Source organism: Epinephelus lanceolatus, chromosome 13, assembly GCF_041903045.1.
Source record: "Epinephelus lanceolatus isolate andai-2023 chromosome 13, ASM4190304v1, whole genome shotgun sequence".
Lineage (NCBI taxonomy): Eukaryota > Metazoa > Chordata > Actinopteri > Perciformes > Serranidae > Epinephelus > Epinephelus lanceolatus.
The window spans coordinates 39898060-39907372 of NC_135746.1; the positions used below are offsets into that span (position 1 = coordinate 39898060).

Below are 9313 nucleotides of genomic sequence, written 5' to 3' on the forward strand. Positions count from 1 at the left end.
TGCTGGGTCAGTGCGGGGAGCAGTGAGAGCTGGCATTAGGAGACTGTGTCTGGCATGCCAGAGATCACTGTCTAGCCTCCTGGAGGTGTCTTGGGACCAACTAGATGAAACACTGGTGATAAGAGGTTCCCACCTGATAACCCCAAAGACGTGGTAGTTATCACTGCTCAATGGTCTGTATAGTTAAGCCTTGCCATAATAGCTTATCATAGGGCTTAGGAGGTTATTCACTGAGCACTGATCCTTTCTCTAGAGCACAAATTTCTTGTGTTTATTTGAACTCAGAGCTAGCCCAGCTAGTGACTGCTGTGAATAGGGCAGCTGACAACAAGGGAAATACCATGTGGCCGCTTGGAAAGACAGCTGACAGGAAGGAAAAGACCCCAAAGGTGCTGGCATGGGCTAGCAACCCATGGCAGCAGTGGTTAGGCCTAGCAACCTTGCTACAACCAAAATTAGCTACAGCCAACATAGGGAAAATACCCCAAGAGTCAGCGAGAGCAGGGGTGGAAAATGACTCACAGGTGGATTACACAGTAACAGACACTGGAACGGACACGACTATGCATTGGATCTGTGACTCAGTGAAGGGTGGGGGCATGGACCTATCCACCAGGGCTAGAATTAGCAGCACTCAGGGCAAGGCTAGCGCATCTGTAGAGGACAAAAATAGCACAATCGAGAACAAGATGCTTCAGGTTTGTCCTTGCAACTGGCAGAAAGTAACATCAATAAAATGCGTCAGAACTCATCAGGGAAAGAAGAAGTGTGTGGCAAAGAAAGGGCAGAGTAGCCGCATTGATCAGTACTTCCTAAGAAGTCAGTCAAGTCAGTCAGATGAATACCAGCAACAGGTAGAAAACCACACTTCGCAGGATATTAGTAACACTGCCACTGAGGAGTAGGAGGAGGAGGAGGTTGTAAGAGGGGATGCAGGTGACACTGAGGTTAGCAGGCCAGTCAGAGAGAGAACCATGGCGCAAAAGGTTAGAGTTAGATGGCCTAGGGCAAATGACAGTAAAGAATGGGAGATAGTTAATAGAGGTTTGTCAGTAATCTTAAGTAGGCTTAGAGGAAATACAATAGAAAAGTTAGAAAAGATGGGAGATAGAATTTACTCATACGGTGCAGAGAGGTTTGGGGTGCATGAGAGAAAGAGGAGTGAGAGGGTACAGTCAGGTAACTCTAGGCGGCAAAGAGAAATAGAGAAGTTAGTTAAGGACAGGAGACAGTTAAGAAAGCAGTGGAAAAAGGCTACAGAAGAAGAAAGGGAGGGAATTAATGTGTTTCAAAAGGAGTTGAGTAGCAGGCTAGCAGCTCTTACAAGGGCAGAGCATCTCAGGAAAAAGAGGAGGAAGAAGGAATATGTAAGGACAGATTTTTTCAGACCCTTTAAAGTTTGTTAAAGGATTGTTTAGCCAGGAAAAGGGAAGGCAGCTCAAAGCAGCAAGGCTGGAGGTTGAAGAATATTTGAGAAATACATATTCAGATTTAGAGAAGAATAGGATAGTAGGTTTTCCACCGGACATCCCTCCATTAGGAGGGATAGAGCATGAGATGGATGTCAGGATAACCTAGGTGGAAGGAAGTTCAGGAGGTGGTCAGGCATGCAAAGGCTTCTTTGGTTAATAAAAGTGCACCTGATATCCTTAAATTTTTGTGGAAACAGCAAAGAATAGTTTGGGAGAAACAAATTATCCCAAGAGCATGGTGTAGGGCAGGGGGTGTCCTCATTCCTAAGGAGAAGGAGTCTGTGGACCTTAGCCAATTCACCCATCACTAAGGCTGACAAAGTCTGACAAACTTTTGGTTTCGGAGCTAGACTGGCATGGCGCTCCCACTGTCCCTAACTGTACTCCCTGGAGAAATACTCTCAAATTTTGGGAAAAACAAAAAAGCGATTTCAGACAGAAGCTGACAGAAGGGTCTACAATCTGCATTTGAAGGATATATTCAGGATGTCAGACTGACACAGCAACGTAATCAAGATAACAAAATAAAGATAAAGATTTTTTTTTTTCCCAAAGCTGCGCATGTGTGGAAGTGGCTGGTGAAGTTTTGAGAGTAGGGTCAACTCCTCGTCAAAACTTTGGGAAAATAAGGTTAATATGTGAACATTAAGTGATTTTAACAGTGGCAACAGAATATTGAAAGTGATGCGTTGTTAAATGCCACAGAGATTCCAAAGGAGAGCGGCCAGGAAACTGCCACACCGCAACGGTTCGCTGTACCCCACAGAGATGCCAGGTGAAACAGCGGTGTTGGAAAGCCACATGGACGCCGAGTCTTCGCAGGTGAGCCAATCCGAGCTACCTGCTCTGATACACTCCATAATGAGGGAAGAAACTGGGGCTGCTTTTGATCAATTCCAGCTTCTGTTTGACGCTTTGAAAACTGAACTCAGTTCCTATGACAGGAGACTCCGTGAAATGGAAGAGGGGCTGGGAAGCCTGGACTCATGTGTCACTACTCTAGAAGCTGTAAACAATAATTTAATTAAAGAAAACAAAGAGTACAAAGACAGAATGGAGAGAATGGAGATACACAGCAGAAAGTTGAATCTGCGTGTGTTTGGGCTGAAGAGTGACATCGAGAGAGGTGATCCTACGACTTTCATGATAAACTTTTCAAGGAGCGGTTTAAAGGAGAACTTGGATCTGAGCCAACTGTGGAAATAGCGCACCAGATTAGCCCGATGTCTGGTGTGGATCCAGACCTATGATTGTAGAAGTGCAAAAATATGAAGTGAAAGAGGCTATCGTGAAGCTGGCGAGGAAAAAAGGAGAGCTCATTTTTAGAGACATGCATGTGAAAATATTTCCAGATACAACTCCTGAAACTGCCTGGAAAAGAGTCCTGTTTAAAGATCTCAGGACCAAATTACACAAGGATGGAGTAGACATGGACTCTTGTTCCCCGCCACACTTATCGTCACCCACAATGGACAGACAAGACTTTCAAGGACTGTGGTGAAGCTGAGGATTACTACACAAAGGAAATAAGTCTGGGAATAAAGGCTAGAAAGAATCAATAAATCATGGACCATAATTGACTTGTCTCTAAACAGACACGGTTAAGGTGAGATAAACAGACAAAGAAAACAAATGGTGAAAAATGAGCTGATAAGTACTATCACATAAAAAAATAAATAAAAAATGAACAGGAAAATTGTGTGAAGATGAAGAAGAAACAGAGTGATTATCATCTGGGAAAACAAAATGTGGAAAAACAAAAAGGTGGCTGAATGGTTGAATTGAATAAAATAATTATATTTTATAGACTTAAGGCTACATTCCTATCTGTTGCTGAAGCTTTCTTGTTTATCTCTAATAGTGAGCCATTAGCTTTATGTAAAATAACCTTAATTTAAGTAGGAAATTATTAAGGATGGAGTTACCCTTATGTTCTTAGTTGACAGACCCATGTTTTGGGTCTATGTATGTTTGACTTTTATGTTATGTGTTTATTTGTATGTGTGTGTTTAGTCATGACTCCCGAATGTAAAGTAATACGTGGAAATGAAATATAGAATAAATGACTACAATGATTTCAATTAAGTTACCTAAGAAAGGGTTAAAATTGGGTCACTTAAATATTTGCAGTTTAAGAAATAAAGTGAATGAAATAAAAGATATTCTGTCATGTGGAATACTTTTAGTGATGCAGCTGTGGGTATTCAGGGGTACAGTGTCTATAGAAGGGATAGGAATGCATATGGAGGTGGTGTAGCAGTGTACGTACAAAATCAAATACCAGCAAAAGTAAGATATGATTTGATGTATGCTGATACTGAAGTGCTGTGGTTGCAAATTAATTTACCTCATTTGAAACCTTTGCTGATAGGATGCTGTTATAGGCCTCCAAATGCAAAATTATGTTATTTAGAGAATTTGTGTGAAATGTTAGATACAGTGTGTGATTTTGAGAATGAGATTTATTTCTTGGGAGATTTAAATATTGATTGGAGTATGGCTTTTTGTCCACTTAAAGAGAAGCTAATGTCAATAACTAATGCAAAGTTCAAAAAGATGAGAGGAACAGCACTCCAAGTTTGTCAAATTTTATTTTGCCACACAGACGTTTCGGGTCTGGCCCTTCTTCAGTGTGCTCTGGCAAACAATACAACAGCACGCACAGGTGTGCTTAATTATGAATCAACCTGACTGACGCAGCTTGTAAATCACAGCAGTGGGAGTCAATTGGTGACTGGGTCACGTGACCATGTAAAAATACAACAGCACGCACAGGTGCGCTTAATTATGAATCAACCCGACTGACGTAGCTTGTAAATCACAGCAGTGGGAGTCAATTGGTGACTGAGTCACGTGACCATGCAAAAGAAAAGGATTAACAACAAAGAAATTAACCACAAAAATAAACCTAATGAGGATTACACATAGTTCATAAAAAACATGCAAATGAGATTTCCTCATTTAGACCCATAGGGATAAGTGTGTCTAAGAAATGGATCCAATATGTCTCTCTGAAGCAGGATCTTATCCCTGTTACCACCTCTGAGTGGCATGTTAACCATCTCAATGCCCATGTAATGTAGTTCACTTACAGTGTGTTTGTGACTATTAAAGTGTCTCGCAGTGGAGGATTTTTCATCATTATTACGAATGGAACACTTGTGTTAACAAATTCTGGTTTTTAACTCACGTTTTGTTTTACCAACATAATATAAATTACACGGACATTTTAACAGATAAACCACATATTTTGTATTGCATGTGATTCTGCCTCTGACTTTAATGTCAGCTCTGGACTTTGGATGAGAAAATGTGTTACCTTTGATCATAGAGTAACAGTGTACACAATTATGACATGGAAAATTTCCAGAAGGAATTTTGGACATGAAATGAGTAGGTCTCTTGGTCAAGTCTGAATAAGTCTTGAATAAGTGTTCACTGGACTTGATGTTGTTAGTGATTGAGCATGAAAATGAAAAGCTGGGGAAAATCCACGCTGAGATGACTACTCTACATCAGGAGATGACAGAGAAAATTGCCAGTGACAGGCTCAAGAGCATTGTGGAGGACCGTGACGAAAAGATTGATAAATACAAACGTGAATTGGAACAACACAAGATGGCCAAACACAGTAGGGGGCGGTAATGCACCTTAACGTTGGTTGCCACCCGCCATAAAATATCAAAAGGAAGAAGAAGAAGAAGGAAGACGAAGACATCAGTCATCGCGAGTCTGATGTGTCTCGGTTGGAGGCTGGCGAAGAAGCTCCAGAATGTTCTGTAAGTACCTAAACATTATTGCAGTCGGTGCATTGTAATAATTCTAAGTATATTGAGTAAGTACAGTGTTTTTGTCGAAGTTCAGAGGCTGTATGTGTGTGCTCAGATAAGGGTGTGTGCCGGAGCTAACAAGCTAGCTAGCTAACGCTAGGTAATGCTAACGTAGTTAACTCCAGTTGTCGCAGCTTCGTCTTAAAACCTTAAAAATGGATGAGACCCTGGACTTAAAATTAGTGATGGTGAGATGAAGCCTCATGAGGCATTGAAGCTTTCCAGCAAATTGGTTCAGAAAAGGGTTCATTTCTCGAGGCTTCATGTGCACACAAAACCACCTGATGGCCAAAGTGTGTAAGACAGGCAGCTGTGATCTTAACCATGTAATCTGTGATACACGGTATTTTGTGTCAGTAATGGGTGTTGGGAATGACTATTAATAATGATGATGACGATGATTATGATGATGATAATAACAATAATAATGATAAATAATAATAATAATAATAATAATAATAATAATAATAATAATAATGATGATAAAATATATGACCATATAACTTTATTTTATATTTATTTTTATTTTTATATCAGGACTATACTGTATCAAATACATGTACAATAAACTGTTATTGTTTTGTGAATGCATCCTATGTGTATAAACCAATAATTTGGCCAAAAATTGTATTGTGGTGTAGTGTCATATAATATAATATTGACAAAAGGGGTAATATTTGTGTTCTGTGTCACTTCTGTGCAGACCTCACACCAAGATCTGAACCGCTTCCCAAACCAGTCTCATGGTACAGCTGGGCAGCGAGGCTTCGGACGTCATCAATGTCACTCGTCTGAAACGCTACAAGCCTCGATAGGCGCATCGCGGAAACTCTTCCTGGATTACTCGACACACGCTTCGAAGCATCAGCACACCACGTAACATCACTACTTAAAATCAAACCTCATCTTTGGTGAATGACAAAAGCCACAGACACGTGAGCTTGTGCAAACAAGAAGTACACAGCTTGTCTGTTTTTTAACTGTATTTCAGCTTGGCTGCTAACACAGAAGCTAACTGATGTCACCACGTGATACGTGCCTCTCCCAGAGCATTCTGGGGAGTGAAGTCCCTTTTAATACAACAGCATTTTACTTGGAAATTAACTTGTGTACTTATTACCTCAAACTCAAATATTGAAATGAAATGCACAGTTTTGTTTTAACAAAATATTTACCACATTAACTGAACATGAATATTAACAATCCTTACAAATAAAAGTTTCTTCAAAATAATTCTCAAGTGTTGTACACCGAAAAACACAGATCATACAAGCCCAGAATGCCTACTTAGTTACATTAATGAATAAGAGAAGATGTAAAATGTTGTTGTAATAAAAATAAGAGTAATATAGATAATGAGAATGATGATGATGATGCTAACAGTAATAATAATAAAGATTATAATAATAATTAGAAAGCAAATATCTGAAAAATTAATATAGCCTGCTTTTTATACAGGCACACTATGTATATTTCAGCTTCAACAGTCCAAAATTCTCTTCTCTGATAAATTAGGATTAGTCTGTTAGTTATCTGTTATTATCTGAAATGTGTACAATTGATGTGAATTCATTTCAATGAAATTAATGTGAGATGAAATCAAAGTAATAAAACTTAGGTTAAAAAAAAGTTATTTTCATTGTTTTAGCGGCTGGGCCAGTGAAAATAGTAGGGAAGTAGAGAAGAAATGTTATATTGAACCCTGACATACAAAGTATCTTAGATGTTTGATTCTTTTGCTGGTTGCAGCACTTTTCAACATGTGTATTTTACTGAGGTAGTATAATGTAGTTTCTCTAGCTTTGTTATGCAGCAAATGGAGCTATATATTTATGCAGACAGTGTGCTCAAGTGCATGGCTTACAGATTGCTTATGCATTGCTAACACTTTTTGTCTTCCAACTTTTACAGACGCTGTCCTGAAGTCATTTAAAGAGGGAACAGATAATGTCCGAAGACATGCAGCTGAACACCTAAAACATGCTACAGCAAGAAGAAGACGGGAGGCAACATTAACTCTTCATCCCTGGAGCCCCTGTGTCAAGGGGTGTTGGGTGTTTATTGGTTGTTGTATTTGTTAAAAACTTTGAATAATACACTTCAGTGTACAATACGGTTTTGCTGTAATTTATAACTAATTAGCCTCTAAAAAGATCTAGCTCAGGCTGAATAAGGTGGAACGGTGCAGACTTTAATTTAGAGTACGGTTTTGCTGTAATTTATACCTAATTAGCCTCTAATAAGATCTAGTTCAGGTTGAATAAGGGTTGCTATGTATTACTACCTACAAATGGGACTCCAGAGAATGAGCCATCCAGGCGACAAGGGATTTGTTGGTGTTTGTTTATTGTCTAATAAAATATTTTACCTCTTGTTTTTGTCTGATTTGTTGCAAAGTACGTCTTGTTTGCACTTTTTAGGATATAATTGTTTAATATCTAATAAAAGGTAGCACTTTATTTTACAGTACGCTAGTAAGACGTAAGAAGCCGTATTTTGTATCAAATTAGAAAAAACTACACCTAATATAATCTTTATTAGACAGGAAAATAGACAACATTACTCTAATAAGACGTAACAATCCATAGTTTGTACCAAATTAGGTAGAAATATGTTCGCAATTTAGACACTAAAGAAAAACAATTATATCCTAAGAGCTAACAAGACGTGCTTTAAAAACAAATTAGACAAAAACTATTGGTAATTATATTTATTAGATATTAAACACAATTATATCATAATTAGGGCTAACAAGACATACTTTGCAACAAATTAGACAAAAACTAGAGGTAATTATATTTTATTAGATACAAACACAATTATACCCTAATAATATATCCACATAAAATCTGGACACGAGACCTATGTTAATGCCAGGTGTAAATGGGGTGTAAGATACGCACTACAGTACAGCATCAGTTGATTGAAAAAAGGAGCATCTGTAAATGCTGTATTTAGGACAGTATTGAAAGTCATACTGTCATGATTTTTCAATGCCCTATACCTTTTGATACTTTTACACCGTCCAAGCCTACTGTTGGCTTTACCTGTTGGCTTGCATGGTGCAAATATCCTTGGAGGGGAATTTGTAGTTTATTGATTGTAGAGTCAGCTGACTTGAGTGACTTCTTTTTTTGGTCAGTGTCCTCTACCAGGTCAGGTAAAAGCAGGGCACACATTTTTGTTTTCCTAGTCAATGTCAAACCGTTTAATGGGCATAATTACAAATCTAATTTCAAGTAATCTCCAATAGATGGGAAAGTAAAGACAACAGAATGCAGCTAATTGACATAGATTTGATATGACCAAATTAATGTCAGTGGCTGTTGCACATAGTTTTTATGTAATTATTTATTTATTTTTTTGTTGCAAGAAACTTTATAAAAGCCGCAAGTTACTTGAAAAAGTTTAATGCACAAGAGTTTTCCTCATTCATATATGTGTGTATATATATATATATATATATATATATATATATATATATATATATATTGATAGATAGACATAGATATAGATATATATGAATGTGTGGATGTACTGTGACAGTATGTTTAATAAGACTATTGATTTTAGTACCCAGATGCGAGAGGGACTCAAACACGGAGACAGGTAAGTCCTCAGATGAGTCCTCTGAGGACATGCCTCCGCTGCCGAAGAATAAGAAGGGCACACAGAAAGCCAAAAAGAAAGCTAAAAAGGGACACATTACAAACGAGGTATGTGATAGATATTGATTGTTTCTTTCAGGACTATAATACAAATTTTTCTAACCCCAATTTGGGAAAATAATTCTGATTTTTTTTTTTTTTTAAATTATGTGTCGTCATTAAAAATTATTTTATATTTTGAAAAAAAAAACAGCTGTTAGCCTGTCAGCAGGCAGGTGTTAGAGGGAATGTAAGCCTGTCAGAAATGTGTTATTGAAGTGCAATATATATATATTTTTTCAACATTTTATATCTTTAAGGACAGAAAAGGGGGAGAGAGAGTACAGTTATGATATGCAGCAAA

The 9313-nt window shown here is 38.0% G+C and overlaps 1 long non-coding RNA gene across 1 annotated transcript; it reads left to right on the forward strand.

Moving 5' to 3' along the window:
- The first annotated feature begins 5175 nt into the window (after window positions 1-5175).
- On the forward strand, window positions 5176-7415 carry LOC117271290 (uncharacterized). Its single transcript, XR_004502859.2, has 3 exons — window positions 5176-5251; window positions 6006-6178; window positions 7214-7415. It is a non-coding gene; the product is annotated as an uncharacterized LOC117271290 (long non-coding RNA).
- Window positions 7416-9313: the final 1898 nt, after the last annotated feature.